The 27,926-nt window shown below is 45.5% G+C and overlaps 1 long non-coding RNA gene across 1 annotated transcript; it reads right to left on the reverse strand.

Annotated features, from left to right (window-relative positions):
- Window positions 1-1,690: 1,690 nt before the first annotated feature.
- LOC144753020 (uncharacterized) lies at window positions 1,691-27,789 on the reverse strand. Its single transcript, XR_013594172.1, has 4 exons — window positions 27,682-27,789; window positions 4,550-4,656; window positions 2,211-2,272; window positions 1,691-2,129 (listed from the first exon to the last, which is right to left on the reverse strand). It is a non-coding gene; the product is annotated as an uncharacterized LOC144753020 (long non-coding RNA).
- Between the last annotated feature and the right edge of the window lie 137 nt (window positions 27,790-27,926).

Consider the following 27,926-nt stretch of genomic DNA (forward strand, 5'->3'; position numbering starts at 1 on the left):
GCGCATGCCAGTTTCAGCCCTTGCTGCTCCTCAAAGGGTGAGAGGCTGGGGGTGCATGCCAGTTTCAGCCCTTGCTGCTCCTCAAAGGGTGAGAGGCTGGGGTGCGTGCCAGTTTCAGCCCTGGCTGCTCCTCAAAGGGTGAGAGGCTGGGGGCGCGTGCCAGTTTCAGCCCTTGCTGCTCCTCAAAGGGTGAGAGGCTGGGGTGCGTGCCAGTTTCAGCCCTTGCTGCTCCTCAAAGGTTGAGAGGCTGGGGGCGCGTGCCAGTTTCAGCCCTCGCTGCTCCTCAAAGGGTGAGAGGCTGGGGGCGCGTGCCAGTTTCAGCCCTCGCTGCTCCTCAAAGGGTGAGAGGCTGGGGGCGCGTGCCAGTTTCAGCCCTTGCTGCTCCTCAAAGGGTGAGAGGCTGGGGGCGCGTGCCAGTTTCAGCCCTTGCTGCCCACCTCCTCTCACACGTGACTCCGGCTGATCGAACTTCGGGATTCTTTCATTTGTAAATTGTGCTCTGTAAATGCTTGATTGAATAACCGTAGCACGAGCACAACAAGGCAGCAAAAAGGTCCACGGGCAAATTTTTGTATGAATCATGACTGCATCACAGGTCACCCACATGTTTGTGTCCACATTCTGTTCCCATACAAGGAAGAGGGTTTTTTAATTGACTTTGAACTCCACCTCTTTATGAGTGTGTGTGAAACTGAGTGGCCTCTTAACAGGATAATTCTCATTGGTGGTCAGAGAGGTGCAACTTTTAAAGCACCAAGTTTCAACTCAGGGGCATATTATCAAGGGGGTTTATCTCCGCTTTTTTGGCTTTAAAAGCCAAGAAAGCGGAGATAAAATTATCTCCCTATTACCTAGCTGTCGCTAACACCAGTTAGCGACAGCTAGTAGGAGATAGCGACCATCTTGGGCCCCACTTTGCATGTCAGTGATATTTATCACTAATGACATGCAAAGTGGGCGTGCCAAGATGTTAGCGACTGGAAACAGTCGCTAACATCGCTATCTCCTATTACCAACTTATGGAGATATTCGCGCTAAGCGCGAATATCTCCAAAAGCTAACACCTGCCCTGAGCAGTTCTTAGCCATGTTATCCAATGGGAGGTGGATAACATGGCTAAAAGCATTAGCTCGGTAATGCATGAATATCGCTGACTTTTCAGCGATATTCATGCATTGCGGCCGATTTTTATCGCATTTGCGATAAACCTTGGTAATACCAAGGTTTATTTGCGATATAATTCGCCGCAGCTCAGCGGTAAATTTTTGTCTCTAACCAAGCAATAGCGATAATTATCGCTATTGCTTGGTAATATGCCCCTCAGTTCTTAATTTGTAAAAAAAAAAAAAATGATCTGCCAGGGCCCAAAGTATTTCTTGGGGGTCCACAGCAGCTGGCACCACCCGCAGCTCCTTCCACTGCTGCCAATGCAGTAACAGTGATACCTACATGCTAGGTTTATAAATTTTTTTTAAAGTATCTCATATCGTTAAATGCTCCACTGATGAACTCTGCTAAAACAAAATGGACACACAGCACCACTATGTGGTGGATAAATACGTTCTTGTGTTTAGAAATAAGTGCTGGTGCCGAGCACCACATAAGGAAGGGGGGTCCCAGTTCACAGTCTATATGACAAAGCAAACGATTCAAAATAATCACATAAATAATAAACACAGGGGTAATGATAAAGTCAAGCACACTGTTATTTAATCACAATGTGTAGCAAGCAAAAAAGCGTATATCTTCAGCATACTTGTATATCATAACATTAGTGCCCCAAGTAGTGAAAAGGTATAGAAGTGCAAGTGAGGAAAACACGTAGTGAGAGAATGTCCTGCGTAAAAAAGTTTTGAAGGACTAGTCTTTTGCTTCACAAATATACATTGGCTGTCGGTGGTAGCACAGAGCCAACAGTTGGTACACTATGAATGGCCATGTTACTTTCAGATAAAACCATGCAAGTCGCTCATCAGCATATTTCAGCTCTATTTAAGATGGCTTCAGCTGGTAAATGGGAGAAAAGAAAGTCGACGTTTCGACCCCAGAGAAATTGCTAGGTAACGATGTAACCTTAGGGCGGGGTCTTCATCAGGGCGGTGGTGCAAAGGGGAGGGGCTTCAGTTGTCCTAAAACAATAAAAAGCCATGTTTAAAAATATAGACGGATAGAAATGTATTTAAAAGGTAAAAAAGTCAAATGGCAATTACCATGTGGAGAAAAACATCACTAGGATTGGGCCATCCGGCTCCAATTGGCGGGAAATAGCGATCTGTAATACATACAGAAATAGCATGTATATTCATCATGTGCACATGAGAGTTAAATCATGATTAAATCATGAGAGTTAAGCCGAGCACCAGCACATACCAGCACAAATTAAGCACACTTTCAACTCCATATAAGGCAGAGCTTACGGCTTGGGTCTGTTGCACTTTAATTGTTGCAGTAGCTCCAATAATATGACATTAAACCTTTAAACAAAAAATTGTAATCTCCCAGCACCTCTCAATATAGTATTATGTAAAACCCATGTTTAAAGCCCTGTGGGGCCTCTTTGTGCTAAAGGTGCTAAACCTTGTCTAATAATTCTACTGTCATTACTTTTTCAAAACTGATGCTCAAATATGAAAATATACTTGGGGGCAGATTTATGTCGGACTTGCGCCACGTTTACGCCGCCGTTGCGTGACGCAACGGCGCGGAAACGTGGCGCATCCCTGTGACCTATTTACAACGTGACGCATCTAGGCAGATGCGTCACGTTGTAAAGCCCTGCGCCACATGGAACCTGCGTCAGGTTTCATGTGGGCGTTCTGTCGCAGGGTGGGCGTTCCCTCGTAGGAAAGTCCCGTAAAACTGACGCAGTGAAATCTACAAGATTTCACTGATTCAGTTATACGACGCTGCTGTGTCAAATCCTTACGCCTGCTTGAAGCAGGCGTAAGGAGTGACGCACCACGTTATGTATGGGTGGCCTCTGTACATTGCAGGAGTTGCGTCGCACTTGCGACGCTACTCCAGCAATGCGCTGTCCGTACACCACAAGATGCGTCACGCATCTGCCCCTCCTTGCACCATGTTCCGCCGCATTGTAAATGCGGCGCATCTGTGGTGCCGCAAGGAGGGAATTGCGTGACGCATCAGTTCTGGCGCATCCCTGCTGATTTGCAGAGATGCGCCAGAACTCATAAATCTGCCCCTTGGTTCCTCCATTGGAGCATCACTCAACACACACTTCTGTCTCGTATAAATTACTTATCAAATCAGACTATTTTTTATTTTCATCTTCAACGCCTTTTTTAGCTAGAAGTTGAATAGCATCACATAGAAATGGCAGCCATTCTGAAGCTTAAGATGTGAGTACCTTGTCATTGATGAATATGAATTTTTTTAATGTAATTTGACCCTCCACAATTTGATACGTTCACTGATAAGTAAGGTAAATTACATAGGAGCTAAAACACATCTCAGCTGCACCTATATGTTATTCTTGGAAGGTACATGCTAAGCACCATTTTACATTTTTGGCGAAATGTGCCCTGTGCATTTGAGCTACTAGTTTTATAAAGACTGGATCTATGGGGCATATTACCAAGAGCCCTTATCGCCGCTTTAGCGGGACTTTTTCCCGCTACAGCGGCGATAATTTTCTCGCCCAATTACCAAGCTGTCGCTAACACCAGTTAGTGACAGCTTGTAGGCGATAGCGAGCATTTTGGGGCCCGCTTTGCATGTCTGCAATATTTATCGCTAATAACATGCAAAGTGGGCGTGCCAAAATGTTAGCGACTGAAAACATCGCTATCGCCTATGATCAATACAGGCGTAGTTTTGGAAATAATCGCGCTAAGCGCGAATATCTCCAAAAGCTAACGCCTGCCCTGACCAGTTCTTAGCCATGTTATCCAATGGGAGGTGGATAACATGGCTAAGAGCATTGCCATGCTAATGCGTGAATATCACTGTATTGACAGCGATATTCATGCATTTCGCCTGATTTTTATCGCTTTTGAGATAAACCTTGCTAACAGCAAGTTATCTCAGCGATAAAAACAGGTGAAGGGCGGCGATAAAATTATTACCGCTAACCCTACTTAGCGATAAATATCGCTGTAGGTTGGTAATATGCCCCTATATCCCCACATCTTAAAGTCTTTAAAGGAGCATTCCTTTTACTATTACCAGTTGTGATCTCTGAAAGTGGCATATGAAGCACCCTACATGCTCATATGTACTTCATGTCTTAGAGGTATAGCCCAAGCACCTGGTCAGTCCTGCTGTCCCCCACCCAGACCGATAACTCATTTCACCAGTTTCGAGCAGGCAAAACATATCAGCGGTTGTCCCTCAGGAGTGGAGAAAGATGAACTATACATTTCTGGGTCGGTGCAGTTATTCCCCATTCAGGGAGAACATGTATGTTTAGTGGAATTTGATGCAGGGATCAGGCTGGAATTGGATATCCCACAACCCCATTATCCCCCCACCAAAGTGCAGCCAACTTGCAAATGAGTGCCTTAGTATATTCTAAAGCAGTGTTTCTTACCTTTTGACTTCAGTGGACCTCCACTTAATTTTACTGGAATCTCTGGACCCCCTTGATTCATTATTGGAATCTGGGGATCTCGGCCTAAGCAATTTTGATGATTTGAACTGCAAAACAATACACAAAATAATGGCAGGAAGCATTCAGCAAACAAATACACTCATGATAAACTGTTCTATTAATCCACAAACAAATATAAATAAAATCAAACTTTTAATTTTAGTGGAGGTATAGGAGTTTTTCTAAATTCAATTGAGACCACCCATAATCCATACTTTTCTGCCTGCCGCACTTGCATTGTTCCCACGAATCAATATGAAGATGCCAAGTTAATTTCTCGCCTCCTATTTCAAATCTCTTCACATTTACACAACACTTAAAATTTTCAGTTTTCAATTTTGTTTCTTTATTCATATAGGGCCCTAATCACAGAACTAACTCACGACAAAATCCTAAACTTACTACCATGTTGGTATTCACAGAAGGCACTTACTCATTTTGGTATTCACAGAAGTCACTTACTCATTTATGAGTAACTTACTCATTGATGAGTAAGTGCACTTACACGGACTCCATAAGTACGCATTGCTGACCCCCAGGGGTCCACCTATCACAGATTGATAATTGCTGCTCTAGAGATTAAAGATAACTTTTGGAACAAGAATCATATACCACGTGTTTAATCCTTCAATTTGGAATGTGTATTACCTTGTAAAACACTCACCAGTGTCAGAGTCAATAACCATACTTTACACATTCCAGCACATCTCTCTCAGGCCTGCCTGGCCTTGTTCATCCTCATTATTAAACCATGAGGACTGTGAAACAACTGACAGGCTGAGAACATAAATCTTGTCATGTTTCATTACAGGAAGAACAATTGAACTAAATGTTCACAAGTTAATACCATTGCTTCTCCTCTTCCCAGTGAGAAGTGAGACAAAACTATCTAAAGGCTGTAAAGGTCTTTATTATTCAAACACTTGTAAGCTTCAATGGGAGTTTGCAAACATCAGTCCAAAATATGGTTACAGGTGTGATAGCCTTTGAAAAAGACATAGCTGTAGTAGTTTCTTCATGTTTTCGCTTTCATGACCATAGTGCCTTCTTTAGTAGTGATAATGCAGATGTAAAGGCAATGCTAACCCCTTCGACGCTCATGACAAGCTCAGCTCGTCATGGAGTTTCCATTGATTTCAATGGAAATTACATGGACCTCCTAGCACACCCCTTAGCATCCAAGTGGTTAATGCAGTATGACAGACTGTCTTTGATCACCACCAATATGCTCTTGCATGAAGCCCCATTTCAACTGGGATTCTGGAAAGTTTCGCCCCACGGGCCAAAATAGGAAAATTTCCATATTGCGTCGAGGAGGATTCTTTCATTTGTGAATCTTTATGGAGTATCGCAGTGCATTTTTAAGAACAGATTTTTTTGTACTGGGTAACACATTCTCATGAGGGGTGTGCAAAGTTTAAGCTGCCCTTGTGACGTCAGGCAAACACAGGAAACTTTGCATAATATGAAGGCGGGTAAAGTTTCCTGACTTCACCTGACTTTGTATAAGGAGAAGTTTGGCTTCTCAGGCTCTGATTCGCTACTATCGTATATGGTCTGCCCAGGAACAGCGGGATGTCGGGTTCAGGAACTTTGTTGGCCAACATGACTACTTTTCCCTGTCCTCTCACTCATGGCCAGACTGGCTGTCGAGGGCACCGGGCATTTCCCAGGGAGGTTGGAAGGGCGGGGGCCAGTTTTGAGGAGATGGGGGCATTTTGTTTTGTTACTAGGTGCCGGTTTTGCAGTTGTGCGTCAATATCGGCCCCCAGTAACAAAAACATCAGTGCTGGGAGCCGGTTTTGTTACTGGGGGCCGGTTTTGCAGCGGCACTACAATATTGGCCCCCAGTCACAAAAGAAGCAGTGCTTCACTCTTGCACTCGGCCCTCTCCCTCCCCCCTTGGGGGCTGGTCCTACAAAATTGCAAGGGCTGCTATGGGTTCCCAGTGCGGCCCTGCTCTCACAGCCCTTAGATATGAGTTGCTATGGAGGACCTCTGAAATAGCCATGCATTGCCTATTCTGGCTGAAGGGTCTGGATTTCTAGCAAGCTAGGAATGGACAGTGCTAGCTGCTGACCAGAGGTATCCAGTTTTTTGCCCCATAGGCCCTGGAAGTCCAGGTGGAGTGGGTGCTGCAGCAATCCCAAAATAACTATGCTGAACGTCACAAGGTGAATTAGCAATAAAGAATTTAAACTTTGTTTTTAACTTGTCACATTTGCTGTCCATTCAAAGACAGAGGTCAAATGTCAGGATATGACTTCTGAAAAATTGTTGTTTATTCTTCTGACATGGAGATTAGTGTCTACTTTTTTTCTGACTGGAAAGTGAGAGGGTTTTGTAACCATGTGACAATCTTGCTGGTGTACCCGGAGTGTGACAGGAAAGGCTGTAGAATGTAATTATTTTAACACATGACAACATTTAAATGCCTGTAAATTAACTCTACAAATATTTTAAAATATACCAGCAGATAGGAAAGCAGAAAATAGGCAATTTTTTTGTAATTCTCAAATGCAATGGAAGCAAAGATTTTAATAGGATCAGAACAAGCCAGGGCACTTTGATTAGCAGAAATTATAAATACTTGCTGACACCCAAATGCCACACATAATCATTTGTACTCTGTATAGTTTACTTTTATCAAGAAGCCAGCATGTCTCTGCAAATTTAGTGGGCATTTCAAAGACGATTTGCTGTCTGAAAACAGAAGTGTGCTGCTACGCTATGCTGTAGTAATATATTTGCGACAGTGAGCTCCAAAGTACACCACCGGTTGCATACTACACCATTACCCCTCTCCTGATAAATGGGCTTGGCTCACTTGATACACTTATTCTTTGTGCGACACTTGGATTTTTCACAATCCCTTTGACTTCTGTGATGTAACATTGATGGCAGCACCCCCACCCTGAAAATTGTTCCATCACCACTGCTTGGTCTTGAGCAGTTGTGGGAATACAATCTCACTGCGAGAGAGGAACCTCAAATGGCCAACTAACATGCCAAATAAGTATAAGATGAGAATTATGAACAAATGGTTTTAAAATATTCAATGGGTGGATTCATAATCTGGAGAGACTAGGATGAGATTGCAAGCGAAAGGAACAGGACGCCAGAAAGGAGGGAGAATGCGTTAAATGCAAGAGGGTGGAATGGCTTGAGTCCTGAAGTAAGGCATCTGTGGCCCATGCCTCTGGATATGAGTGCCAGCTGATAAAGACCAGAAGTTGAGGTTTGAGGGGAAAGACAAAGAGGTCCAGATTGAGGAGACCCAAAAGGTACTCAATGGCCTAGAAGACCTGGGGTTTCAGTATCCAGTCTCGTACGTCCTGCTGAATACAAGAATTCTAACACACTGTCACTTTGGAAAGGCCAGGGAGACATTCGTTGATAACCACAAGGTGTTTCAAAAGATCTTTCGAGAGATTGGCGATGGGTTTTGAACTTGCACCACTACGTTTGATTAAATAAGGGACCGGCGGCAAGTTTCCTATCCTGAGGACCCATCAATATGTTTAATGCTTGTCTACACTCTTGGCAGCAAAGGTGGAGCAAGGAGCTCCAAAGTGTTGCTTAGAGGTGACATTCTGCTAGAGACCATGAGCCTGCAGTGATTAAGCCATTCAGGTTGGCTCCCTAGTCTGACCTGCTGACATCTGAATCGGTGACCAAGTCATATACTGCTTAAATCTGTGTATTTAGCAAGATACAGCGGGCCTCATTTATGAGGCCTTGAGTCAGTTTTGCTCTTCCGATGCGTCACTTTTTTTGACGCATCGGCTGCGTAAAACATGCCTCCTGTTGGGCACTGTTTACAAAGAGACGTATCTAAGCAGATGCATCACTTTGTAAACCCCTGTGCTACATTATACCTGCGTCAGGTATAATGTATGCAGGGGGGGGCGTTCCCCCGCAAAAAGCATCATAGAAGTGACACAGTGAAATCAATGAGATTTCACTGCGTCACTTCTAGGATGCCATTGCGTCTAAATCTTGCGACTGCCTCACAGCAGTCGTAAGACTGACGCAGGCCCTTTCACATGGGGCTTGCCCCATGTGAAAGGACGCATTGCTGGAGTTACGTCACTTTTGTGACACACTCCAGCAATGCGTCACTTTTGCGCTTAGATACGTCAGAAATACCGACGTATCTGTAACTCCTTGCGACATGATGTGTCATACATTAAATATGACGCATCAGGTATGTCGCAAGGAGTGCGCACTGAGAAGTGACGCATCGCTGCTTTCACGCAGCGATGCGTCATTTCTCATTTAGTGGCCCAGAGTCTATTACTCTTAAAGGCATTATTTCAGTATTAGTGACTGATATGTCAGTACTGTGGAGTAGTTTGAGGGCTCTTTGCTTTGCTTTGTCCTGAAGTTACATGCATGATGGCAAAACAAAATAGAGAAACTTCTTGAGAGCTTTGTGGGTGTCTTACTAATGATAGAAGGGTGACGGTGAGTATAGAGGTGCATCATGAGATCTCTGTGGATGCACTAGTTCTGGGATAGGTTCAAAAGATTAGGACAGGTGTATCTCAAGAGAGCCTTGTTCTTTCCATTGTTGAAATCAGGGGCCATGCTAAAAATGGGGGTCTCTACTTCGCAAAGGTTTGCACCTTTGTCCAAGTTGGGACACTTCTTCCTAGTTAGGGTAAGGGGAATACACTTCTACAATAACCCCTGGTCACCTCCTTGGTAGCTTGGTAGCTTGGCACGAGCAGACAGGCTTATCTCAGAGGCAGTGTGTAAAGCATTTGTGCACACATACAATAATACAGTGAAGACACTATAAATGGACACCACACCAGTTTAGAAAAATATGTAATCTTTATCGAAACCAAACAAGACCAAAACAACCGAAATACGCAACACAGTAATCAAAATGTAATCCTTAGAAGGTAAAAATAGTTCTGTCCAAAGCAAATTATAGATACAACACTTTAAACATAAAGTACCTTGGATGTGTCACAATCATAAACAAAAACAGCCTAGGGAAGGTGATGCGTTGGTTCCTTACACCCGGGAAAGGTGATGCGTTTGTTCCTTGTTCCAGGGGATGTGATGCGTAAGTTCCTTACTGCCACGCAGGGGAGGTGATGCGTCGGTTCCCTACTGAAGGGAAGGTGTTGCGTCGGTTTCTTACTGTGGCCCTGGTGTCCTTGTAGACTTGGCGCACGAGTGCGATGCATGGATGTGTTGGTTCTGGATGTGATAGTAATGGCAACAGCGCTGCGTTGGTCTCACCAGCTGCGGTTCCGCAATATGTTGGTTCTTACAGCCGCACACCAGGGCCTGCATTGGAATCGGAGCGGTGATCTTAGACTTCGGAGACCAGTGCACGGGATTCTCCAGCCACGGGCAGGCGCTTCATCGACTTATGGCTAAAGGCTAACAGAAAGGGCCTTTTAGATGGTGCAGTGAGCTAAAAAACGGTGTTGGATCTAGCCCTGATCTCTTGACTGGGTGAGAGTATTCTGCTTAATTCAGAAACTCTGTCCATCACCACCCCTTGTTGTTAAATATTTTGTCCACCCTAAGCGTGGAAGGGTATACTCAGATGTGAGTCCCTTGCTCATTGCACCATCAGGATTCAAGCAAGCCGGGCCGACGACGGCTGAAACGCCAGAAACCGGTCCCCGGAAGCTTGTTTCCTTCCCAGTGTAAGAATTGGCTTGGTAGTTTGGTTTGCCCTGTTCCCATCATGCACTGGGACAGGAACAGACTAATTTGCATATAGCCAGGTTCTGAACTGGGATGGTGCAGTGAGCTAAAAAACGGTGTTGGATCTAGCCCTGATCTCTTGACTGGGTGAGAGTATTCTGCTTAATTCAGAAACTCTGTCCATCACCACCCCTTGTTGTTAAATATTTTGTCCACCCTAAGCGTGGAAGGGTATACTCAGATGTGAGTCCCTTGCTCATTGCACCATCAGGATTCAAGCAAGCCGGGCCGACGACGGCTGAAACGCCAGAAACCGGTCCCCGGAAGCTTGTTTCCTTCCCAGTGTAAGAATTGGCTTGGTAGTTTGGTTTGCCCTGTTCCCATCATGCACTGGGACAGGAACAGACTAATTTGCATATAGCCAGGTTCTGAACTGGGATGGTGCAGTGAGCTAAAAAACGGTGTTGGATCTAGCCCTGATCTCTTGACTGGGTGAGAGTATTCTGCTTAATTCAGAAACTCTGTCCATCACCACCCCTTGTTGTTAAATATTTTAGGGCCCCTAGCAGGGCCCCTTTACCCCATGGCTCTCTGCTATGGGCCCTGGGGTGCATCTGTGGTGACTCCCTAAATAGCTATGCATCGTGTGGCAGGCTCCACATGGTGCCTGCCACATGGTGCATGGATGTTTCAAAACTGTATTTTTCCTATTGTGCGTGTGCTGCGGCCCACAGGACAAGCCGCTGTGTTATTCTTTAATAAACTCAAACTTAAAAAAAAAGGAGTTTATGTGTAAGAACATTCTGTACCTATGCTGTAAAACGTGTGCCTATTGTCCCTTTCCCAGGCCTGCAATAATGATTTATCGCAATGGAATATATGCATGGAACTGAATATCCAGTTTACATTGACTGTCATCACAAAACGGCTCTTAACAGCACAGGCACATTATCCAGCATTACAGTATAAAAGAAATTGCGCTGCACATTACCTGTATATTCATCTTTGTGCACACCTCTGGCACAAGAATAATTAACCTAAAATGAGATCGATATTTATTTAAGCCAAACGTCAACGCCCGTCTAGTGACCTGGCTCCAGCCAAACCGATCCCAAGCTAGAAGTTCTGCATGGAAAGAGTAGGGCATGCTATATAATGACAAGTAACAACCCCAGGCAAACCAAAATTCCAAAGTGCAATGAAAACCAGCAAATTACAAATGACACTTATAAAAAATCATCAGAGTATTTAATATTTTTCTGAATACAAATTACACAAAAAATGCATATATTTTCTAAAACACCATATACATAATAATTAAAACAGACATGAACATAAAATTTAAAAATGATGGTAAGGGTGAAGTAGTGACGGTTTCTTCAACGCGTTTCGACACCAAGTGTCTTCGTCAGGAAAGTACCATCATATAATTAATTGGAAAAATTGAACTTACGGCACTGCACCGTCAGGTTCGTTTTTTAGTAAAGTGTCATTTTCAATTTGCTGGTTTTCATTGCACTTTGGAATTTTGGTTTTGCCTGGGTTGTTACTTGTCATTCTATTGCTTGCCCTGACCCAGGAAATTGATCCACAATCAGGGGGTCCTTGTTATTTACCCAGAGTAGGGCATGCCACATGACACCTTGCATGCAGGGATGTGCTTGTTTAGTTCGGCACAGCCCACAGCAGAGATCCATATCCACTGGTCAAAACCCATTCAGAGCCTCATAAGCATTACACCAGTTATTTCTCTGTAAATGCATACATTCGAAAAATATTGCTTCCAAAATTTCACACCCTGAGAGGAGCAGAAAGGTTTTTGCATTTGAGTAACTTAGAAGAGGACACCAAAAAAACAAGCATTTACAATGCAATGGTCTCGGCATCATTAAAGGTAGAGCTATTGGCATTGCTCATGACAATTTTTTTTTCTTTAAATCATAAATAAATGGCATTGTCATTTACATTGTCAATACACACCACTCTGCACTCAACTGCACTCACCTGCACTGCACTCAACTGCACTCACCAGCACTGCACTGCACTCACCTGCACTCACCTGCACTGCACTCAACTGCACTCACCTGCACTGCACTGCACTCACCTGCACTGCACTGCACTCACCTGCACTGCACTCACCTGCACTGCACTCACCTGCACTGCACTCACCTGCACTGCACTGCACTCACCTGCACTGCACTCACCTGCACTGCACTGCACTCACCTGCACTGCACTGCACTCGCCTGCACTGCACTCACCTGCACTGCACTGCACTCACCTGCACTGCACTCACCTGCACTGCATTCACCTGCACTGCACTCACCTGCACTCACCTGCACTGCACTCACCTGCACTGCACTGCACTCACCTGCACTGCACTGCACTCACCTGCACTGCACTCACCTGCACTGCACTCACCTGCACTGCACTGCACTCACCTGCACTGCACCTGCACTGCACTCACCTGCACTGCACTCACCTGCACTCCACTCACCTGCACTGTACTGCACTCACCTGCACTGTACTGCACTCACCTGCACTGTACTGCACTCACCTGCACTGCACTGCACTCACCTGCACTGCACTCACCTGCACTGCACTCGCCTGCACTGCACGCACTGCACTGCACTCGCCTGCACTGCACTCGCCTGCACTGCACTCGCCTGCACTGCACTCGCCTGCACTGCACTCGCCTGCACTGCACTCGCCTGCACTGCACTCGCCTGCACTGCACTCACCTGCACTGCACTCGCCTGCACTGCACTCACCTGCACTGCACTGCACTCACCTGCACTGCACTCACCTGCACTGCACTGGCCTGCACTGCACTCACCTGCACTGCACTCACCTGCACTGCACTCACCTGCACTGCACTCACCTGCACTGCACTCACCTGCACTCACCTGCACTGCACTCACCTGCACTGCACTCACCTGCACTGCACTCACCTGCACTCACCTGCACTGCGCTCACCTGCACTCCACTGCACTCGCCTGCACTGCACTGCACTCACCTGCACTGCACTGCACTCACCTGCACTGCACTCACCTGCACTGCACTGCACTCACCTGCACTGCACTCACCTGCATTGCACTGCACTCACCTGAACTGCACACACCTGCACTGCACTCACCTGCACTGCACTCACCTGCACTGCACTCACCTGCACTGCACTGCACTCACCTGCACTGCACTACACTCACCTGCACTGCACTGCACTGCACTCACCTGCACTGCACTCACCTGCATTGCACTGCACTCACCTGCACTGCACTGCACTCACCTGCACTGCACTCACCTGCACTGCACTGCACTCACCTGCACTGCACTGACCTGCACTGCACACACCTGCACTGCACTCACCTGCACTGCACTCACCTGCACTGCACTCACCTGCACTGCACTCACCTGCACTGCAGTGCACTCACCTGCACTGCACTCACCTGCATTGCACTGCACACACCTGCACTGCACTCACCTGCACTGCACTCACCTGCACTGCACTGCACTCACCTGCACTGCACTCACCTGCATTGCACTGCACACACCTGCATTGCACTCACCTGCACTGCACTCACCTGCACTGCACTGCACTCACCTGCACTGCACTCACCTGCACTGCACTCACCTGCACTGCACTCACCTGCACTGCACTCACCTGCACTGCACTCACCTGCACTGCACTCACCTGCACTGCACTCACCTGCACTGCACTCACCTGCACTGCACTCACCTGCACTGCACTCACCTGCACTGCACTCACCTGCACTGCACTCACCTGCACTGCACTGCACTCACCTGCACTGCACTCACCTGCACTGCACTCACCTGCACTGCACTGCACTCACCTGCACTGCACTGCACTCACCTGCACTGCACTGCACTCTGCACTCACTACTCTGCACTCACTACTCTGCACTCACTACTCTGCACTCACTACTCTGCACTCACTACTCTGCACTCACTACTCTGCACTCACTACTCACTACTCCGCACTCACTACTCACTACTCCGCACTCACTACTCACTACTCTGCACTCACTACTCACTACTCTGCACTCACTACTCACTACTCTGCACTCACTACTCTGCACTCACTACTCACTACTCTGCACTCACTACTCTGCACTCACTACTCACTACTCTGCACTCACTACTCTGCACTCACTACTCACTACTCACTACTCTGCACTCACTACTCTGCACTCTGCATTCACTACTCTGCATTCACTACTCTGCACTCACTACTCTGCACTCACTACTCTGCACTCACTACTCTGCACTCACTACTCACTACTCTGCACTCACTACTCTGCACTCACTACTCACTACTCTGCACTCACTACTCACTACTCTGCACTCACTACTCACTACTCTGCACTCACTACTCACTACTCTGCACTCACTACTCACTACTCTGCACTCACTACTCACTACTCTGCTCTCACTACTCACTACTCTGCTCTCACTACTCACTACTCTGCACTCACTACTCACTACTCTGCACTTACTACTCACTACTCTGCACTCACTACTCACTACTCTGCACTCACTACTCTGCTCTCACTACTCACTACTCTGCACTCACTACTCACTACTCTGCACTTACTACTCACTACTCTGCACTCACTACTCACTACTCTGCACTCACTACTCTGCACTCACTACTCTGCACTCACTACTCTGCACTCACTACTCACTACTCTGCACTCTGCACTCACTACTCTGCACTCTGCACTCACTACTCTGCACTCACTACTCACTACTCTGCACTCACTACTCACTACTCTGCACTCACTACTCTGCACTCACTACTCACTACTCACTACTCTGCACTCACTACTCTGCACTCACTACTCTGCACTCACTACTCACTACTCTGCACTCACTACTCACTACTCTGCACTCAGCACTCACTACTCTGCACTCACTACTCTGCACTCACTACTCTGCGCACTCACTACTCTGCGCACTCACTACTCTGCGCACTCACTACTCTGCGCACTCACTACTCTGCGCACTCACTACTCTGCACTCACTACTCTGCACTCACTACTCTGCACTCACTACTCTGCACTCACTACTCACTACTCTGCACTCACTACTCACTACTCTGCACTCACTACTCTGCACTCACTACTCACTACTCTGCACTCACTACTCACTACTCTGCTCTCACTACTCACTACTCTGCACTCACTACTCACTACTCTGCACTTACTACTCACTACTCTGCACTCACTACTCACTACTCTGCACTCACTACTCTGCTCTCACTACTCACTACTCTGCACTCACTACTCACTACTCTGCACTTACTACTCACTACTCTGCACTCACTACTCACTACTCTGCACTCACTACTCTGCACTCACTACTCTGCACTCACTACTCTGCACTCACTACTCTGCACTCACTACTCACTACTCTGCACTCTGCACTCACTACTCTGCACTCTGCACTCACTACTCTGCACTCACTACTCACTACTCTGCACTCACTACTCACTACTCTGCACTCACTACTCACTACTCTGCACTCACTACTCACTACTCACTACTCTGCACTCACTACTCTGCACTCACTACTCTGCACTCACTACTCTGCACTCACTACTCTGCACTCACTACTCTGCGCACTCACTACTCTGCGCACTCACTACTCTGCGCACTCACTACTCTGCGCACTCACTACTCTGCGCACTCACTACTCTGCGCACTCACTACTCTGCGCACTCACTACTCTGCGCACTCACTACTCTGCGCACTCACTACTCTGCGCTCACTACTCTGCACTCACTACTCTGCACTCACTACTCTGCACTCACTACTCTGCACTCACACTCTGCACTCACTATTCTGCACTCTGCACACTCACTCTGCACTGTGCACACCACTGATATCATGGAATCTTCCACCACACTTTCTAAAACTCTATAGTCCGAAGCATAATAGGCACAGAACCAAAAGAAGGGTAGACATTGCTTAAAATAATCTTATTGTATTTATGAAATACAAAAGCGAGACTGTGAAATGTGCTGAATATCAGTTTGTTATGAATCAACAGAGTGGAGTTAGAGAACCAAGAAATAGTAATTTGGAATCCGGGTTAGAAGGAGTAGTAATCACAAGCTGAGCATCAACGGGCGCGAAACAGCGTGGTGGGCGCGCAGGAGACGCAGCGTGAGCGTGCACATCAGCTGAAGATCGCCGGAGAAGATTCCGAGTCTGCCTGCTGCCCTGACTGACCCGCTGCGGAGGGAAAGAGCCCGGTGAATGGGGGTAGAGGGGGGGCGGCAGAGAGGGAGTGGGCAGAGAGGGAGGGTGTGTGTGTGCGTGTGTGTGCGTTTGTGTGTGTGTGTGTGTGTGCGTGCGTGTGTCTGTCTGTGTCTGTGTGTGTCTGGTGTGTGCCTGCCTGCCTGCCTTTGTGTGTGCGCGTCCACAGACCCTGGTCGGCTCGTGCACCGCTCTGTACTCCCTTGCGAGCTTACTCTGTGACAATAGTTCTCGTTGCCGAGACCTAAAAATCAGAAAATAGTTTATTTTTAAAATAAAAAGCATTATCCCAAGGCAAGGAACAAGAGGAGAAAATACAACAAAGGGAGAAGGCTGAGCCTGGACTAGCAGCAGAGTAAGGCACAACTATAGTAGCCTTGGAAAAAAAATAATTTGGCACAGCAAATGTCCATCAAAAGGCAAGTTCAGTTTTGTAATCCTTTATTTCGAATATTCAAGAACAGTTACCAGATACCATGGTGGGCAACCAATCAGATCAGATCTTATCCACAGGAGCTACTCCTCAATTCGACTGCCAGAGTCGGCTGCTTTCTTTATGTCAAGATCTTCAAAAACACAAATTCATCGAAAACAATTTTTAGAAACTATTTACCCTAAACTGTTTAATTCGAATTTTAAACATGAATGACATTTACCATTTGGTAGAAACTACTGGAAACCAATTGACTGAATGGCTTTTTAAAGGCAATTGCTGTCCACATGTTTTTTTAAATGTCCATTTAATTAATTTTAAAAAGATAGTGGCCTTTCTCCAAACTTTGCACATCATTTTTTTCTTCCTTTCCCACATCGTGTCACTTTGCGATATTTCGTTTTTGAAAATGCTTTTCCAGGTGGTTAAACCCAACTCTGGTTTCCCCTCTCTACTGTTTTTTTTTATCCCACATTCCTTACTACTCCCTCCTTAAACTTTTCCCTCCTATATTTGCTCCTTGTTGTCTTCTCCTTGTCTTATTTGGGGGGCACTATCACTATAAAGTCACCTTCCTATTACCACTCTTAAAATAATGTGTTTTTCACCTCACCATGCCTCACAATGCTTCACCTTTTAAAAATGTGTCCCTTTCACACCCTCTTCCTAATCCCCCGTAGCCTGTCTCCCTCTAACTTTGTCAAATCTCGACATTTTTCTCCATATCCTTAACCGAATTCACTATAGAGTCAATAATAACATTTTTTATACATAAAGTAATATATAACTGTTATATCATTTTCAACAAAACTCTATTTCTATTAATTGTTATAAATTTACTTTTGTAGTACTTACTGTTTTTAAGTCCTATTAATTCGTTTCCCACTATTTCTGTTTTTGATTATTTAAGCTCTTATTACTAGGTTTTTCTCAATTTGATTTGAGTTAAATTTACAGATTACCGTCAGCTAGAGACTCTCTTCGCCCACTCATAGGCCAGCTAGTAGTGCAGTGGTTTGAATTTTAATCAGCATATTAGGATTCAAGTTATGTACAGACCAAAATTGAACATGCTAGAAATGACGCGAATTGTTGCCCGGGCCTACATCCTTGCTGCTTTAGTTATCTGAATTCACTAGGGTACGTTTTCCAGTTCGATTTTCATTTTCCTAGTCAGATATTGTGGATTTGAGTAGTAGTAATCTCGAGTATAAGGATAAACTACTAGCTGAAAACATTTCTGAGCATCATTTTTGACCTTGGTTAATTTTAAAAGTTTTCAAAAACTATTTGAACTCAGACTTCTATTAATGAATTTCAATTTCATCTAGTCTTTTTGTGTGAAGAATAAATTGAATTGCAGTTTTCACATTGGTTTCTACTACAAGAATTCCAGCTAGCATCATTTCAGAGATTCGTTCGGCCATAGTTATAATCTGGATCACTTGGTCTCTAGAGCACTTTCATGCAATGTAAGTCCAGTCTTTCTGGAACAATAGGTCATCCAGGAAAATTCAGGCCTCATTTGTTATTTTCAAACGCTTTGGGACTAATTTTCCTCTAGTAAATTCTGTCATTGTAGATCTGAGGAGAGATGTTTTTATTTAAATGTTTTTGACTGCTAGGATTGCTTCCCACTCATTTACATGGAAAGTGGAGCACTTCATTGAAGACAATGGAGCGCTCCGTGATTCCTCTGGCCGGTAAAGGCCCACAAAGCAACATTCCAATGTTTTCACAATGGCCTCTCTCATACCTGAGGGGATTTAAACCCCCTCCGGCTCTGAGAGGGCTTTGTTTTATTTGTTAGAACATTCTGCCCTCTAGTGGCAGAATGTTCCAATTACCTTATAGCCCTTCGTAGCCCTTCGTAGCTAGGTTATACCGGCTAGTAAAGCTCCGCTCCATTGAAAACAATGGAGAAGCTCTGGGTTTATAATGGCTGTTATAAGCCCGGAGTTCCAACAGAGCAATGTTTGTCTTCATGTTTCTCCTCTTTTTAGAGGACACAATTCTACTCTTAGTGGGTGGAATGTTCGAACAACCTTATAGCCTCAGGCTATACCAGTTATTAAAGGTCCTCTCCCTAGTTATAGGCTCTCACCTGTGGCTCATGCCTACATCTCAGGTTCAGGGCCTTTAACAACCAGTATAGTCCTCAGCAGTGGGCTATAATGGATAATGTTGCTTTTACCACAGCTATGAGCAGACAGGAAGATGAAGAACACTGTGGGTGAAAGTCCTGCGTCATTAAAGAGAAATAAGTTTATGCTTGGGAGAGGGCACCGAGTTATTTCTCAAATACATCCATTTAGTTTTGTTAAAATAGTGACTGAGTTTGTGTAGATATAACATATTTGGGATGTTGCAGCCTGGGCTCTTTTTCCAGCCTCTTATACCCCCTACTTCCCAATATGATCAGGATATGACACTTGCATTGTAACCATGTTAAGTCGTAGCCAATGGGGAAGGCTAAGTGGTGACAGAAACCACTATGAACTCTTGGAAGCTGAGAACCAACTGCGAGAAGTTGTCGCACATGCCTCACGACTCTGCATCCAGTGTCATTTAACGAGGTGCATTAATGAGACGCACCTTCTCCTCTTTAGAGCTTTTTGTTTATCTGCCATTTCTTCACTATGGAGGCCTAGCATATATACGTCAATGTCAGTAGCAGCTCCTGGAGGGAGTGCTACCGGGCGATGATGCAGGGCGGGGGAGGGTCAAGGTGTGGGGTAGTAAACTACGGATTATGGCATTACAGATGTAAGTATACAAATAATTAAATAAAACGAATTGCATTGCACTCAATAGGCCATAATCTGGAGTTGGCTGCCCCCCCCCCCCCCACCCTGCCCCTCCGTCGCCTTGCGTCACCGCCCGTCAGCACTCCCTCCAGGAGCAGGTACTGGTCAATGTAGAGACCGCTAGATCGATAAAATGTTAAACTCTGTCTGCTGGAGAAATTGCAGCTCAAAGTCTTAAAGTAACTTTGTTTACCTAGACAAATTCCTAGCACTGCATGACCATTTGCAATCATGGGTCTGCCCAGCATTTCCAGGGTCCCACTAAAAATCACAATTAACATGGTTACAATAATTTTAATTGGTTTCCTTTTATCCGTTTTTGTTAAATTTTTATGATATTTAAGTATTTGAGTTCCAAATCTTTTAATTTTTCTGAACATGATCCGGACCTTGCAGGCGTTCTTTGTGTTGTCTGAGGGAGAGTACGCGAAAAGGTTTGTTTAGTAGCTTACCAGAGCATGCACAAAGTCTGTGGCTCCTTTCCCTCTGCAGTCTGCAAGTGCTGAATAGTTGTGATGGTGATAGGACTCCTTCATATGTATATCTGTGTTGAAGGTTTGATGCGTTTGTTATGGATTTATTTCATGTGCTGGGTTCTCCACTGTTTCCATTGGATTTTGGGTAGAGACCTGGGGCCGTATTATGGAAAGTGCTGCAGGGGGCGTGATGAGCGTTTGCACCCGCTTTGCACGCCCCGGGGCACTTTGGTATTACAGAAAAGGCTGCATATGCTTGTGAAACCCTTTCTGTAAAATAAATAGAGCTGGCGCACATATAGCGCCAGCGCAATCCGCAGAGGTGAACCCCTTTGCCTCTGTGTCCGCGTTCTGCGCCTGCACTGTATTATAGACATGGGTGCAGAGGTAAAGAAGACTAGAATGTGGAGCACTGTCAGTGCGCCCCTGATGGCAGCCCAAGACATCCCCTTGCAGGTGGGTGCAGTCACTCACTGCAAGGGGATCTCTAATCCACCTTAAAAGACAAATGCAGGCGCATTGCCGCCTGTACAGCGAAAAACGGAGCGGTTCTTCAAAGCTGCTCGGTTTTTCACTACAATGCGCTGACCTGGGGCAGCCCAGCTTTGCGGCTGCCCTGGGGGCAGCGCATTCCATGTAATAGGGCACACTTTCCCTGTTTGCACCTGGCGTTCAGTATTTGTATTGTGGTTTTCGGTGGGAATTTTTGTAATATACTTATTTCATGTTTGCTGTGTTTTTGTATTGATTAATTGGATGTATGACGTTACAACGCACACTTTTACAACGCACACCTTTACAACACATTTTTTACAATGCAACATCCATTACAACGCATTCCATTACAACGCATGGCATTACAACGAAATTTTAAAAACTACATTTACAACGCATTCCATTACAATGCATAATACCTTTACAACGCATACCATTACAACGCTTTACATTTTATTGCATGTTTGGTAAGTATTGGATATTGTAGGGGTAAAATTTACTATTCTAACTCCAGGGGGTGCAACAGTAGGGTAAGTGTTGGATAGTGTAGGGGTAAAAATTACTATTCTAACTCCAGGGGGTGCAACAGTAGGGTAAGTGTTGGATAGTGTAAGGGTAAAAATTACTATTTTAACTCCAGGGGGTGCAACATTAGGGTAAGTGTTGGATGGTAATGTTATACTTTGTAATGGTATGCGTTGTAAAGACTGAGTTGTAATGGCATGCATTGTAGTGGTGTGCGTTGTAGTGTCATGCGTTGTAAAAGTTTCTTTGTAATGGTAGTGCGTTGTAAAAGTTGCGTTGTAAAAGTTGCGTTGTAAAGGTTGTTTCCCGATTAATTGCATGAATCTGCAAAGGACTGGTATTGGACACCATTCCTAAGTCAGGGGAAACTTGCAAAATGTCCTTCTTTGGATGTGGCAATACATCAGCAGCCATACTACAGAACCTTGTACAGCTGAAAATAAAACACGTGCATTTGCAAAATGTTCCCTACTTGAGCAACAGGGAATGGCAAACACCACAGTACTTGCAGCAGAGTGAAGGTGGGAAACAGGGTCCATGTGCTTTTTGTCCTTTTCCTATAATTGGAAACAACTAAAGCCAAGCTGCTGGTGGGAAGGATTCTCAGAAACCTTAACACATCAATATACGAGGCAGGGTTCATTCTGCGAAATGTTGCTGATGTTTCCGAATGCAGCAATGTTTGCCTGCCAGGCACAGCGGACCTTCACTTGTACATTATTTTCCCTTTGTGCAGGCATTGAAATGTAAACATATGTGGCAGATTGCAAAAGTGACATAATAGGGTGTGTATGGTCCATGGGTCCTTAAATGCCCTCAGCTCAGGGTCTGATTGGTAATGCGGGCACTAGGACAATGCCCGAGGGGCCGGTGTCCAAGCTCCAGCTGTGGGCAGCTTTTTTGAGCAGCGTGGGGACGGATTTGGGTGGTTTCTGCATTGTTCGATGCTGCCAGCAGGGCGGGACTGGCTACTGGGCGTTTTGGAATGCTACCGAGCTGGGGGCTGATTTCGTTGATGGGGACCTGCGTGCGCTGAATGAAATTAATTTAGCTTTGTTTATTTCTAAGCACACGCAGGTCTCCATCAACGAAATTAGCCCCCGCAGCAGTGACATCAGCCCACAGCTCGGCAGCATTCCAAAACGCCCGGTAGCCAGTCCGACCCTGGCTGCCAGTGGCCCAGTGGGTGCCTGAGTGACCTTTCTGGAGGCAGATGGGCGTCCATTACCTCTCTTTAATCAACCGGCAGAGGTGTCACTCCCTTTCTCTCGCTGGCCCGGTCCATTAATGTAGGCAGATTGAGCAGGGGCTGGGGGCCTGAGCAGAAGTGGCCTCACTTGTTTTCAGGTGTGTTTCACCAGTGTATACTAAATTGTGCATTTTTTTTACCCCCCCCCCCCTTTTTTTTATAAAATTTCGCTGAAGCAGTGTTTTGCAGAAAGACAATATGCAAATGTGGGCCACTTTTTTTAGCATGCCCGGGCCAATTTCTCATCCCAATCCAACCCTGCCTCTGCTGTCACTCACAGTCAGTGGCGTAACAATGGCCCCTGCAGCCCCCGTGGGTCCCTGAGCTCCGGGCCGGCCCCCGGCACTGTGCATGTGCGGTGGACCCCTGGCCTGAGAGCTCCTGATTGGTTCCAGGGGGTGAGGAGGGCTCCGTGTAATTTGCGGGTGGGGTGGGGGGCCGGAGGGGGGGTTTGTCTAGTTACGTTAATCACTGCACACAGTGGAAGATGTCCCTGACAGGCAGCTTCCATTTTAGGAATGGTTGAATATTGCAAAGGCAGTCAATAACCACTCAGTGGTTTGTGACTGCAGGTGCGACCACTAAGCATTGATAGACATCCTTGAAAGTTTCAAGGAAAGGTTGATATTGGCTTTTCCGTCTTTTTTGCCTCACGATTCTCAAGGACTTACAATGTGTGCCTTCTGAGTTACACTGACAATTGAGACTTTTTTGTTTTTTGCCCATTCAAAGAATACCAATGTGAGCAGCACAAGCCATGTGAGGGCAAAATATGTGGCTATGTTGGCACCAGGGTGCCTTTACCTTTACAGGAGCAGAAACTAGTCAAATCTACCAATGGCTTAAAATGCTTTTAACACAGGAACCTAATGGCACTATTCCTGGTCGCACCATTGCATGCAGCATGTACAGAGTCTCAGGGCTAGAAGTTTCAGTGTATGGCTCTCTCACCTAGTTGGCTTTAACAGAGAAATCTTTCTAGCAAAGGATTTGAAACAGCTGATCTCAAAATAGGACACTAATTCCAATATCTTAGCTTCAATACCACATTTAGAAATGGCTTCAGGACTTTCCAGATTTGAAAGGGCTAATGTTGGTACTATATGCTTATAATAGGTTTCATCTGAGTGACTTTGGTAAACTCTCCCCTGTTTTGCACTTCCAGGAATACATGCAGCAGACAATATCCTCTGGGTATGCCCACAGACTCGGCTAAGGATCCTTATGAGTTTTTGTGGAGATACTTACACTACTTTCTGACAATGGTAATATAAACACCAGAAAATGATTTAGGGTTCAGTAATGCACTCAACCCCTACCTAACACTTCTCCTAGCTTTATTGGATTTAGGAGATTGTGAATATGTTTTTGGGTCTGGCTTGACCACGCATATACCTGTTGCCCTGTTGTTAACAATAATTAAACTTGTCCAGAGTGATCTCCTGCTTCACACCAGAGGTTTATTTCTCTCTCACCATCATGCTATTGGCTGCTGATGTATTTTTCCACCTTCAATGCAGCACTTCCGCTAGAATTTTGTGAGAGTCTGTTTTACATCAGAAAGTGCACACATTTAATTTCATATTCAATATCTCCAGTCTGCAGTGCTTAATTTGTAAAATCATAAGTTCAATAGGCCATTGTAGCGTGCACCACCCATTACCTCTGTCAGTGCACCCAATGACAGTACCAAACCAACTACTAACCATCACGCTCGTACAAGTGTGACAATATAGACTATTCCAGGCCCCCAAAGCTATAAGAATGACTTGGGTGGCAGCTATTAGTAGTTTTTAATGTATATTGAATTAATAAACAACTGTTGTGCTTCTTTCTAAATTAGACAAACAGCACCACCATGTGGCAGAAGGTCATAAGTGCCAGTGCCGAACACCGGAAACCACCTGCTCAAATTAAGCAACGCTAGTCTTTCTGCTCATAATAATAATACATGGGCAACCAAATAAAATGTAATGCTCTGCAATGTTAGTCACCGCAAGTCCGTCTGTCTTTTCTGTGTTAACAACATGTAGTTGTCCTCTGCCACCTACTACAGGATATTCATGAACTGTCTGCATTTTCCATTCTTCCTATTCGTCACCACTAGCAAATTATCATTGAGAGTCCAGCACTCGCACAGACACCTCAGAGCAGATTTTTCCGCCCATTCCAAGAATTTGCTCAACGTCTAGAAAACTGTAAATACATTTTATGCAGAAAGAAAACATTTCTAGTTATTTTTTTCTCCAGGGCTGCAGTATTTTGTAATGGTTTTGTCAGAACTGAAATGGGAGCCGAGCCTGATCAAATCTTGCACATCCAGGCTGGAAATTTTGCATCTCTAGCATTTGAGCAGTAGGCTGTAGGCTTGAGGGCTACTTTTGTGAACAAGATAACCTGCTTTGATTGAACCCTGACCCCACAGACACAAATTTTTATCCTGGCTTCCTTCAGGGTACGGCTGCTTTAAATATTTTTGCCAGGACTGAGTCTGATTTCCAGCCTGGCCCTTTCGTATTTTGTAAATTGAGATGCCTAATCCTAAAATGGCTGAATCTCTTGTTCTGTGACCTTGCAAGACTTCAGCATGATCTCTTGGGGTCAGACTATCTACAGTCTTCAAAGTCTATGGCTTTTTAAAATTCAGTGCTTAATTTGAGCCGGTGGTTTCCGGTGCTTGGCACTGGTACTTAACTTGCAACACCAGCACTTCTGTTTGACTAATTTAGAGATAAGCACAACTACAGTTAGTTATTAATTCAATCTACTTTAAAAATTACTAATACCTGCCGCCCACATCTTGTAGCTGGCGGGGGCATTGGGTGGTGCAAGCTGCAGTGGCCCTGGCACTTATTTCGGGAAACGGCCACTATAACGTGGCCGTTTCCATGAAAACCTTTACCACGCATGCATTACAACGCATGCGTGGTTACCACAACAGCCTTTGCCACCCATACCTTTACTACGAGATATGTAGTAAAGGCATGTATGGTAAAGGCTAGAAAAAAAGAAAAAGGGGGCTTGGGGGTCTCCCCCCCCCCCCCCCAAAAAAAAGTGTGGGAATAAAAAGGGTGGATGGGGGTCTCTCCCCCCTCAAAAAAACTCACCTGATGTTATGAAGCAGAGGCAATCGGTGTTGTTTGAGAGGAAACGGAGGGGAACTTCTGCTTCCTCTGTATGACGTACGACGTCACCAAGGAGGATGGAGAGGAGATGACGTGAAAAGGTAAGGGGAATCTTAGTTAAAAAAAGTTTTTTTGAAAGATTACGGGTTAAGGGTAATTATAAGGAGCTGGGGGGGGTCATATAAGGGTACAGGGGAGGGGTATAACCTTTACCAAGAGTATGCCCTTACCATGCATAAATTTACAACGAAAATCGTTGTAAATCTATGCGTGGTAAGGAAATATTAGTGGTAACGGTTATGCGTGGAAAAAGCATTCCGTTGTAACGCATGTGTGGTAACGGCATGCGTTGGAACGAATGCGTTGTTGTAACGACATACAACCCTTATTTCATTACACATTAAGCACTGTTTAAATTCCCACTTTTAGGAATTGGCTCCAAGTGTTTTTATGTAGACACAGCAAAGTGGAAATGGCTCATTGTTGGAACTGGGGACACTGCGTCAAAGAGGGCCTGAATACCCCACTTGGATTGGCAGAGCAGAGCTCATTTGATTGACACCGTCTCTTGTGCTCTGCTTGTGCTCTGTAGCTGCGTTGGCCACCCTCCCCGGAGCAGGTTTTCATCCCTCATCCTTCACACAATATCCATTTCATCCTCTGCTAAAAAGTCAGGCAAGGTCTCCCAGGCAGGAGTGCCCATCCATAGCTGGCCATCTGCAGCACCGCACAGACTCCTCGCCTGACTGGAGAGGCTTCGGTGATGAAGGCCACGGTGGCGCCGTGGGACCGGCCAGGGTAAGCAGCGCATTATCCCCATGCACCTTCCTCCACGCGCTCTACTGAAGTTCTGCCGCCAGTGTCCGTGTTCTGTCCCACTGCGTTCCACTCCTCAGCTGTTATGCCACTTCTGCCCTCCAGTGGAGTAATGCAAAATACTGCATCTCCCCACCCCCCCTTTGCTGACTGTGAGGAGGACCCCTCAAGTCTTCAATATTTCACAGATATTCATTGGCATTGGGCTGAGTATGTACCATTTTGAAGAGTTGTGAGTCCCCTAGAGGGTTAGGACCCCCCCTGCGCCAAAGAGGACCGTGAAGAATAATACGAGTTCTAAATAAAGTTTTTGATTTACCGGTGTGGCGAGATATACAGACAAACACAGGCTGTGTTTAGCAGAGGAATTCTTACTCGCTGTCTACCTGGAGTGATTTAAATTCATAGCTCCGTGATACCATAGCTGGAACTGGGCTGGGAAATTTGTGAAACTATGCTGCGGAAATCATTATGATTTTTTGATGCCCATTGTCCTGATGAGGCCTAAAACTGCTTGACAGGCCGAAACGCGTCGACAGTTATCACCAATTTCGACACCCTCTTGATTTTGAAATTTCATGGACACAATCCCTAGGAGTACAATTTGATTAGAAGCTATAAAGACATTGATTATTGCTTCCCATGCTCCTGAATATCTTGGTGTTCAAAAAGGAATTAAGGCCAGAAAAGACATTGGCAGTACTTTCCTTGTATATAATTTATTGGGCTTCATATATAACCCAAGGATTTAGGGTTAACAAAAAGAAAATTTGATTGTGCTGATTGTTTTCTCACAAGATGAAATATTGTGTGACTAGTTGATTTGTACATATGATAAAAAAAATGAAAAAAGACTTTTTAAAAAGAAAGTTACAAATCATAATTATTGTTTGTGTATCTTTTTTTCAGTTGGTGTTAATAGCCACTAGATGAACGTTATAATATTATGATAGATTGACTCTGTACAATTCATAATGTTTTGAGACAGATAATTTCTAGTATCCCTGCCTTTAATTTTTCTTTAAGTAAAATACCGTTGGCATCACGTGTCTTTAGTAAACTGTATTCTACCCAGATGCCTCTTGGTTTATCGGGTTCCCCCTGTTGTTAATATCGAAGAGGCAGCAACAGCCTGAGTTATGCCTCTTCCTCCCTGTCCTTTCTGCCCCCTCCTCCAGTAGCCCTCTCCGCTCTCACCTGCACTGGGCACCGGACAGAGAAGCCCACTCATCGCCAGAGGCTGGTGCACCGTGCCATCAACCCATCCTCCCAGCAGCTCGGTGCCACTGACCTGCGGCGCTGAGCATATCCAGGGGACCCTGTCAGCGTCCTGCACGGCGTCCCACTGCCTTCAACACGTTGGCACATGTCATGCCGAGCTTTCAGCAGCCCAAGCCCCCCGCCCCCCTCTCTCTGCAGCTGTCCTGCACAGGACACCCCTC

Source organism: Lissotriton helveticus, chromosome 5_1 (genome assembly GCF_964261635.1).
Source record: "Lissotriton helveticus chromosome 5_1, aLisHel1.1, whole genome shotgun sequence".
Taxonomy (NCBI): Eukaryota; Metazoa; Chordata; class Amphibia; order Caudata; family Salamandridae; genus Lissotriton; species Lissotriton helveticus.